Here is a 9,304-nt window from a genome sequence, read left to right as displayed (position 1 = left end):
TTTGTGTCTCTATTTCCTTCAGTTCTGCTCTGATTTTAGTTATTTCTTGCCTTCTGCTAGCTTTTGAATGTGTTTGCTCTTGCTTTTCTAGTTCTTTTAATTGTGATGTTAGGGTGTCAATTTTGGATCTTTCCTGCTTTCTCCTGTGGCATTTAGTGCTATAAATCTCCCTCTACACACTGCTTTGAATGTGTCCCAGAGATTCTGGTATGTTGTGTCTTTGTTCTCATTGGTTTCAAAGAACATCTTTATTTCTGCCTTCATTTCGTTATGTACACAGTAGTCATTCAGGAGCAGGTTGTTCAGTTTCCATGTAGTTGAGTGGTTTTGAGTGACTTTCTTAATCCTGAATTCTAGTTTGATTGCACTGTGGTCTGAGAGACAGTTTGTTATCATTTCTGTTCTTTTACATTTGCTGAGGAGTGCTTTACTTCCAACTATGTGGTCAATTTTGGAATATGTGTGGTGTGGTGCTGAGAAGAATGTATATTCTGTTGATTTGGGGTGGAGAGTTCTGTAGATGTCTATTAGGTCTGCTTGGTGCAGAGCTGAGTTCAATTCCTGGATATCCTTGTTAATTTTCTGTCTCGATCTGTCTAATGTTGACAGTGGGGTGTTAAAGTCTCCCATTATTATTGTGTGGGAGTCTTAAGTCTCTTTGTAGGTCACTAAGGACTTGCTGTATGAATCTGGGTGCTCCTGTGTTGGGTGCATATATATTGAGGATAGTTAGCTCTTCTTGTTGAATTGATCCCTTTACCATTCTGTAATGGCCTTCTTTGTCTCTTTTGATCTTTGTTGGTTTAAAGTCTGTTTTATCAGAGACTAGGATTGCAACCCCTGCCTCTTTTTGTTTTCCATTTGCTTGGTAGATCTTCCTCCATCCCTTTATTTTGAGCCTATGTGTGTCTCTGCATGTGAGATGGGTTTCCTGAATACAGCACACTGATGGGTCTTGACCCTTTATCCAATTTGCGAGTCTGTGTCTTTTAATTGGAGCATTTAGCCCATTTACATTTAAGGTTAGTATTGTTATGTGTGAATTTGGTCCTGTCATTATGATGTTAGTTGGTTATTTTGCTCGTTAGTTGATGCAGTTTCTTCCTAGCCTTGATGGTCTTTACATTTTCGCATGTTTTTGCAGTGGCTGGTACCGGTTGTTCCTTTCCATGTTTAGTGCTTCCTTCAGGAGCTCTTGTAGGGCAGGCCTGGTGGTGACAAAATCTCTCAGCATTTGCTTGTCTGTAAAAGGATTTTATTTCTCCTTCACTTCTGAAGCTTAGTTTGGCTGGATATGAAATTCTGGGTTGAAAATTCTTTTGTTTAAGAATGTTGAATATTGACCCCCACTGTCTTCTGGCTTGTAGAGTTTCTGCCAAGAGATACACTCTTAGTCTGATGGGCTTCCCTTTGTGGGTAACCCGACCTTTCTCTCTGGCTGCCCTTAACATTTTTTCCTTCATTTCAACTTTGATGAATCTGACAATTATGTGTCTTAGAGTTGCTCTTCTCGAGCAGTATCTTTGTGGTGTTCTCTGTATTTCCTGAATCTGAATGTTGGCCTGCCTTGCTAGATTGGGGAAGTTTTCCTGGATAATATCCTGCAGAGTGTTTTCCAACTTGGTTCCATTCTCCCCATCACTTTCAGGTACACCAATCAGATGTAGATTTGGTCTTTTCACATAGTCTCATATTTCTTGGAGGCTTTGTTCGTTTCTTTTTTTTCTTTATTCTCTAAACTTCGCTTCTCACTTCATTTCATTCATTTGATCTTCCATCACTGATACCCTTTCTTCCAGTTGATCTCATCAGCACCTGAGGCTTCTGCATTCTTCACGCACCTCTCAAGCCTTGGCTTTCAGCTCCATCAGCTCCTTTAAGGACTTCTCTGAATTGGTTATTCTAGTTATCCATTCATCTAATTTTTTTCAAACTTTCTAACTTCTTCGCCATTGGTTTGAATTTCCTCCTGTAGCTCGGAGTAGTTTGATCATCTGATGCCTTCTTCTCTCAACTCGTCAAAGTCATTCTCCGGCTTCATCCCTGGGATGCAAGGCTGGTTCAACATATGCAAATCAATAAATGTAATCCAGCATATAAACAGAACCAAAGACAAAAACCACATGATTATTTCAGTAGATGCAGAAAAGTCCTTTGACAAAATTCAACAACACTTCAGGCTAAAAACTCTCAATAAATTAGGTATTGATGGGACATATCTCAAAATAATAAGAGCTATCCATGACAAACCCACAGCCAATATCATACTGAATGGGCAAAAACTGGAAGCATTCCCTCTGAAAACTGGCACAAGACAGGGATGCCCTCTCTCACCACTCCTATTCAACATAGTGTTGGAAGTTCTGGCCAGGGCAATCAGGCAGGTGAGGGAAATAAAGGGTATTCGATTAGGAAAAGAGAAAGTCAAATTGTACCTGTTTGCAGATGACATGATTGTATGTCTAGAAAACCCCATCATCTCAGCCTAAAATCTCCTTAAGCTGATTAGCAACTTCAGCAAAGTCTCTGGATACAAAATCAATGTGCAAAAATCACAAGCATTCTTATACACCAATAACAAACAGAGAGCCAAATCATGAGTGAACTCCCATTCACAATTGCTTCAAAGAGAATAAAATACCTAGGAATCCAACTTACAAGGGATGTGAAGGACCTCTTCAAGGAGAACTACAAACCACTGCACAACGAAATAAAAGAGGACACAAACAAATGGAAGAATATTCCATGCTCATGGGTTGGAAGAATCAATATCGTGAAAATGGCCATACTGCCCAAGGTAATTTATAGATTCAATGCCATCCCCATCAAGCTACCAATGACTTTCTTCACAGAATTGGAAAAAACTAAAGTTCATATGGAACCAAAAAAGAGCCCACATCACCAAGTCAATCCTAAGCCAAAGGAACAAAGCCAGAGGCATCACGCTACCTGACTTCAAACTATACTACAAGGCTACAGTAACCAAAACAGCATGGTACTGGTACCAAAACAGAGATATAGATCAATAGAACAGAACAGAACCGTCAGAAATAATGCCACATATCTACAACCATCTGATCTTTGACAAACCTGAAAAAAAACAAGAAATGGGGAAAGGATTCCCTATTTAATAAATGGTGCTGGGAAAACTGGCTAGCCATATTTAGAAAGCTGAAACTGGATCCCTTCCTTACACCTTATACAAAAATTAATTCAAGATGGATTAAAGACTTACATGTTAGACCTAAAACCATAAAAACCCTTGAAGAAAACCTCGGCAATACCATTCAGGACTAGGCATGGGCAAGGAATTCTTGTCTAAAACACCAAAAGCAATGGCAACAAAAGCCAAAATTGACAAATGGGATCTAATTAAACTAAAGAGCTTCTGCACAGCCAAAGAAACTACCATCAGAGTGAACAGGCAACCTACAAAATGGGAGAAAATTTTTGCCACTTACTCATCTGACAAAGGGCTAATATCCAGAATCTACAATGAACTCAAACAAATTTACAAGAAAAAAACAACCCCATCAAAAAGTGGATGAAGGAGATGAGCAGACACTTCTCAAAAGAAGACATTTATGCAGCCAACAGACACATGAAAAAATGCTCATCATCACTGGCCATCAGAGAAATGCAAATCAAAACCACAATGAGATACCATCTCAGACCAGTTAGAATGGCCATCATTAAAAAGTCAGGAAACAACAGGTGCTGGAGAGGATGTGGAGAAATAGGAACACTTTTACACTGTTGGTGGGACTGTAAACTAGTTCAACCATTGTAGAAGTCAGTGTGGCGATTCCTCAGGGATCTAGAACTAGAAATACCATTTGACCCAGCCATCCCATTACTGGGTATATACCCAAAGGATTATAAATCATGCTGCTATAAAGACACATGCACACGTATGTTTACTGCAGCACTATTCACAATAGCAAAGACTTGGAACCAACCCAAATGTCCAACAATGATAGACTGGATTAAGAAAATGTGGCACATATACACCGTGGAATACTATGCAGCCATAAAAAATGATGAGTTCAGGTCCTTTGTAGGGACATGGATGAAACTGGAAACCATCATTCTCTGTAAACTATAGCAAGGACAAAAAACCAAACACTGCATGTTCTCACTCATAGGTGGGAATTGAACAATGAGAACTCATGGACACAGGAAGGGGAACATCTCACTCCAGGGACTGTTGCGGGGTGTGGGGTTGGGGGAGGGATAGCATTAGGAGATATACCTAATGTTAAATGACGAGTTAATGGGTGCAGCACACCAACATGGCACATGTATACGTATGTAACAAACCTGCACATTGTGCACATGTACCCTAAAACCTAAAGTATAATAATAATAAAATTTTTTTTAAAAAAAAGGGCTTTCAGCCGGGCGCGGTGGCTCACGCTTGTAATCCCAGCACTTTGGGAGGCTGAGGCGGGCGGATCACGAGGTCAGGAGATCGAGACCAAGGTGAAACCCCGTCTCTACTAAAAATACAAAAAAATTAGCCGGGCGTGGTGGTGGGCGCCTGTAGTCCCAGCTACTCGGAGAGGCTGAGGCAGGAGAATTGCTTGAACCCGGGAGGCGGAGCTTGCAGTGAGCCGAGATTGCGCCACTGCACTCCAGCCTGGGCCACAGAGCGAGACTCTGTCTCAAAAAAAAAAAAAAAAAAAAAAGGGCTTTCTCTCAGAGGCTGCTAATAGAGGCAGTTCTATTCGCAATAATTAACTTGCTTCTCCCAATTACTTTACCATAAATGTTTGGGCTTTGTTCAAGTTTATGTTCTTTTTAAGATCACTAAGAATAAAATATTGTGTTGTGAATGTAATTAGATTTTATAAGCCCAAAGACTGTGGAATTATGCTGTGGTTTATCTATTTATGGAGCAATTATACCAATTATAGAAGATCATGTTTTAATGGGAAATATTACCCACTTGGCAGACACTATTGGTTTAAAATAAAAGAAGTGACTAAAAACAACTTAAGAATCTCTCTTGGGTAAAAGAATGAAAACAATATAAAATAACTGGATTCTGATTCATAAAATGAATTGTACACAACTTTCTTCGATGCTGTAGTTAAGACAAAATTGCAAGAAAGTCTAACAAAGGTTTGATAGAATGTTATTCTGTGTCTTTCCCACTGCTAAGATTACATCATTAAGCCCCAATTAATGTTTTACGTTAAGGCTTTCTTAGCCATTTTGCTAATTTTACTTTTCAACTTAAGATAACCACACTGCACCTTTTATATCCAGAATTCCCATCAATTTCCTGAAGATGCATTCCCATTATGCTTATTTTCAGGAATACAAGTTATTATCTAATTCTTATAATTAGCATTTAGCAACAAATTAGGAACTTATTCTTAAATGGTCCATTTTTGTCTGGAAGTAAAAGCATTCTGGGCTAGTTTTATGAGACGGGAAAACCTTAAACAACAGTGTTACAGAAGCATAGCTCTTTCCTGAGATTGTTGGTTTTAAAATTCAAGCAAAACAAAATGCTGTTTCTAACCATAAAGGCATACCTAAAATTAGAGACTGTCAGAGCACAGGAAGGAAATCATAAACAGTCAAACACTGGAACACAAGTGTGAGATACGGAAGTCAATAAACGTTACTGTTTTCTTTCTGTTCACATCCTGCCTGAGAATCGTATCAGAGGAGAGCAAGAGAGAAAGAATACAATAGTAAAGGGAATGCATTTTTATTTCTAAGCTACACAGTAATTCATGAAAACACATTTTTTAAAAATCAAAGTAATACCAATGTGTGAAAAGTGACAGTTCCTATTCACCCCTCTTTTTCCCACACCTACCACATCATCAAAGGTAATGACTCTCAACAAGTTATGAGGTTTTTCCCAGTATTTTTGTTTAAATGATAAAATATGATATTGTCCTATGACATGCTATTTTTAACCTAACAATATGTCTCAGAAATCTTCACGTCATTATATGTAGCTTTACCTTATTCTTTTAAACAATTGCCCTAATAATCTATAGAATAAATTTCAATAATGTTTCTACCTAATCTATTAATGAACATTTAGGTTATTTCCAATTTTTCACTAGTACATCTATTCCTTTAATAATTACTCTTGTACATATGGTTTATATACATATAAGAATTTTGTGTGTTGGGTTGTTGGGGACAGATACCTAAAAGTGGAATTGCTGGGTCAAGAGAAAGAAAGGAAGATAAAGTCGTTGACATTTTGCAGCCAGGTGTGGTGGTGTTGCTCCTGTGATCCCAGCTACTCGGGAGGCTGAAGTGGGAGGACTGCTTGAGCCCAGGAGTCCCAACACCAGCTTCACAACATACCAAGACCCTGTCTCAAAAAAAAAAAAATTAGATTTTGGTAAGTATTACCAATTATTTCTCTAAAAAGAGTTTGCCAATATTATTAATATGTAAAATGTTTGCCAACCTGATGGGTATCTAGTTTGCATTTTTTTAGAAGATGAGGTTGAATATTTTATTTGTTTATTGCTTTTTTGTATTTCTTACTTTTTGGTTCACCTTTGTTCTATTCTTGGTCATTTTTCTACTGAGTTGTTGGTTATAGTCTTAGCCATTTGCAGGAGTGCTTAATATAAATCTTTTCTGTTATATATGTTCTAAATTCGTTTTCCCAGCCTGTGTGTTATTTTTTTATCTTCATGTTTTCTTTCACCAAACAAAAGTTTTAAAGTTGTATGTAGTCAATCTGTTGCCATTTTTCTTTATGACTTCTAGACTGGGTATCATGTTTAGTGTCAAAAGACAAAATCACAACAAATTTAGTTTAAAGATCTTATTTGGGGCCAGGTGCTGTGGCTCACGCCTGTAATTCCAGCACTTTGGGAGGCCGAGGTAGGTGGATCATTGAGGTCGGGAGTTCGAGATCAGCCTGGCCAACATGCTGAAACCCCTTCTCTACTAAAAATACAAAAATTAGTTGGGAATGGTGGCACGTGCCTGTAATCCCACCTACTGAGGAGGGTGAGGCAAGACAGTCGCTTGAACCTAGGAGGTGGAGGTTGCAGTAGGCCAAAATCGCACCATTGCACTCCAGCCTGGGCAACAGAGCAAGACTCCATCTCAAAAAAAAAAAAAAAAAAAAAAAAGATCTTAATTGAGGTCAGGTGCTGTGGCTCACGCCTGTAATCCCAAAACTTTGGGAGGCTGAGGTGGGAGGATTGCTTGACCTTGGGAATTCAAGGCCAGCCTGGGCAATATAGTGAGACCCTATCACTATTAAAAAGAATAAAGAATTTAAAAAATATTTTTTAAAAATTTTAATTGTCTTTTATTTGCAATTCTAGAATCGGGCAACACCTCATACTATAAAACAGAGTGAGTGTTCCAATGAGCTGAGCAGAGGAGGTTGATTTAAGGAACTTTCTTATCATGCTGGCAAAAACTGGCCTGTTTAGGGATTTGGCTGTTGTCTCTGTGTCCTGATTTGTTGAAAGGTCAGATAAAGATCTTAGTTTCAGCAGGTTAGTGTGGAACTTCAGCATGACTGACTCCAGTTTGGTTTTGTCTGTTGGGCCTAGTACAGGAGCTCAGTCCAAACCAATGATCTATTATACATTTGATTTAACATTAGTAAAATATATATTTACGCTAGAACATGCAGTGGTTAATACAGTCTGAATGTTGTCCCCACCTAATCTCATGTTGAATTGTAACCCCCAGTATTGGATGGAGGGGGGCCTGATGACAGGTGACTGGATCACAGTGGCAGATCTCTCAGGAATGACTTAGCACCATCTCTCTCGTAGTAAGTGAGTTCTCAAGAGAGCTGGTTGCTTAAAAGCGTGTGGCACCTTTCCCTTCTCTCTCTCTTGCCTCTGCTCTCCCTGCGTGAGATTCCTGCTCCCGATTCACCTTCCACCATGATTGGAAGCAGCCCAAAGCTTCACCAGAAGCAAAGCAGCTACCAGTGCCATGCTTCATGTATAGCCTGCAGAACTGTGAGCCACTTAACCTCCTTTCTTTATAAATTACCCAGCCTCAGGTATTTCTTTTTTTTTTTCTTTTCAAAAACATTTTTTTTCGATTTCATGGAAAAGAGGTTTTTCATTTTTCCAAAAATTGTACCAAGGTAAAGCAAAGTTCTAGTTGATGCAGGTGCATTGTATAGGCATTAGCAATACTGCCCTCATTATGCGCTCATTAGACAGTAGTGCAACCCCAAGAAAAGGATGGTTACATATTTCTTTATAGCAATGCAAGAACAGCCTAACACATGGTGATATTAAGCAATGGGAGAACAGTGGGCATTAGAAGACACAGATCAGATTAGAATCTACCTTTCTGGATGGATGCGGTAGCTCACACCTGTAATCCCAGTACTTTGCGGGGCTGAGGCAGGCAGATCACCTGAGGTGAGGAGTTTGAGAGCAGTCTGGCCAACATGGTGAAACCCTGTCTCTACTAAAAATACAAAAATCAGTTGGGTATGGTGGCACATGCCTGTAATCCCAGCTACTCGGGAGGATGAGGCAGGAGAATCGTTTGAACCGGAGAGGCGGAGGTTGCAGTGACACGAGATCACACCGTTGCACTCCAGCCTGGGTGACAGAGCAAAACTCCGTCTCAAAAATAAATAAATAAAAAGAATCCACCTTTCTCAGATCCTGTTATGTGGTTTCCAGCAAACCCTTAACCAGGAGGATTCAGTTTCTTTTTCCTTAAAAAATATCCTATTAATATCTTCCTCTGGCCATTCGTTGAGAACATTAAATTCAATAACGTTTGGAAACACTGGCAGGCTGGTCACAGTGGCTCACGCCTGTAATCCCAGCGCTGTGGGAGGCCGAGGCCAGTGGATCACTTGAGCTCAGTACATTGAGACTAGCCTGGGCAACATGGTGAAACCCGGTCTCTACAAAAAATTAGCTGGGTGTGGCGGTGTATGCCTATAGTCCCAGCTACTCGGGAGGCTGAGGTGGGAGGACTGCTTCAGCCTGGGAGGCAGAGGTTGCAGTGAGCTGAGATGGGCCACTGCACTTCAGCCTGGGCGACAGAGCAAGATCCTGTGTCAAGAAGAGAAAGAAGAAGAAGCACTGGCAGAGCGCGCTTAGCATGAAGTAGGCACTGGAGAAATTTCGATACAGTAAGAATAGGAATACTAGGTACCTGAGAGGAGAGGCAGAAAATGTCAGTGGACTAAGTGGAGTGAAAAACAGGTGAGGAAACAGGACTAGAAAACTAAAAGCATGCACACTTAGGTAGTGCAGCAGTGTTTTTGTCCAACTATTAAATAGCACAACCCTAAATTCCCGTCATACTCCTGATC

At 39.9% G+C, this 9,304-nt stretch overlaps 1 non-coding gene across 1 annotated transcript; it reads right to left on the bottom strand.

Annotated features, from left to right (window-relative positions):
• Window positions 1–8,086: 8,086 nt before the first annotated feature.
• Window positions 8,087–8,212, bottom strand: LOC116470081 (U4atac minor spliceosomal RNA). Its single transcript, XR_004248511.1, has one exon. It is a non-coding gene; the product is annotated as a U4atac minor spliceosomal RNA (small nuclear RNA).
• Window positions 8,213–9,304: the final 1,092 nt, after the last annotated feature.

The sequence above is a fragment of the Hylobates moloch genome, unplaced genomic scaffold, assembly GCF_009828535.3.
Source record: "Hylobates moloch isolate HMO894 unplaced genomic scaffold, HMol_V3 SCAFFOLD_5, whole genome shotgun sequence".
Classification (NCBI taxonomy): domain Eukaryota; kingdom Metazoa; phylum Chordata; class Mammalia; order Primates; family Hylobatidae; genus Hylobates; species Hylobates moloch.
This window is presented reverse-complemented; position numbering and strand designations above follow the sequence as displayed.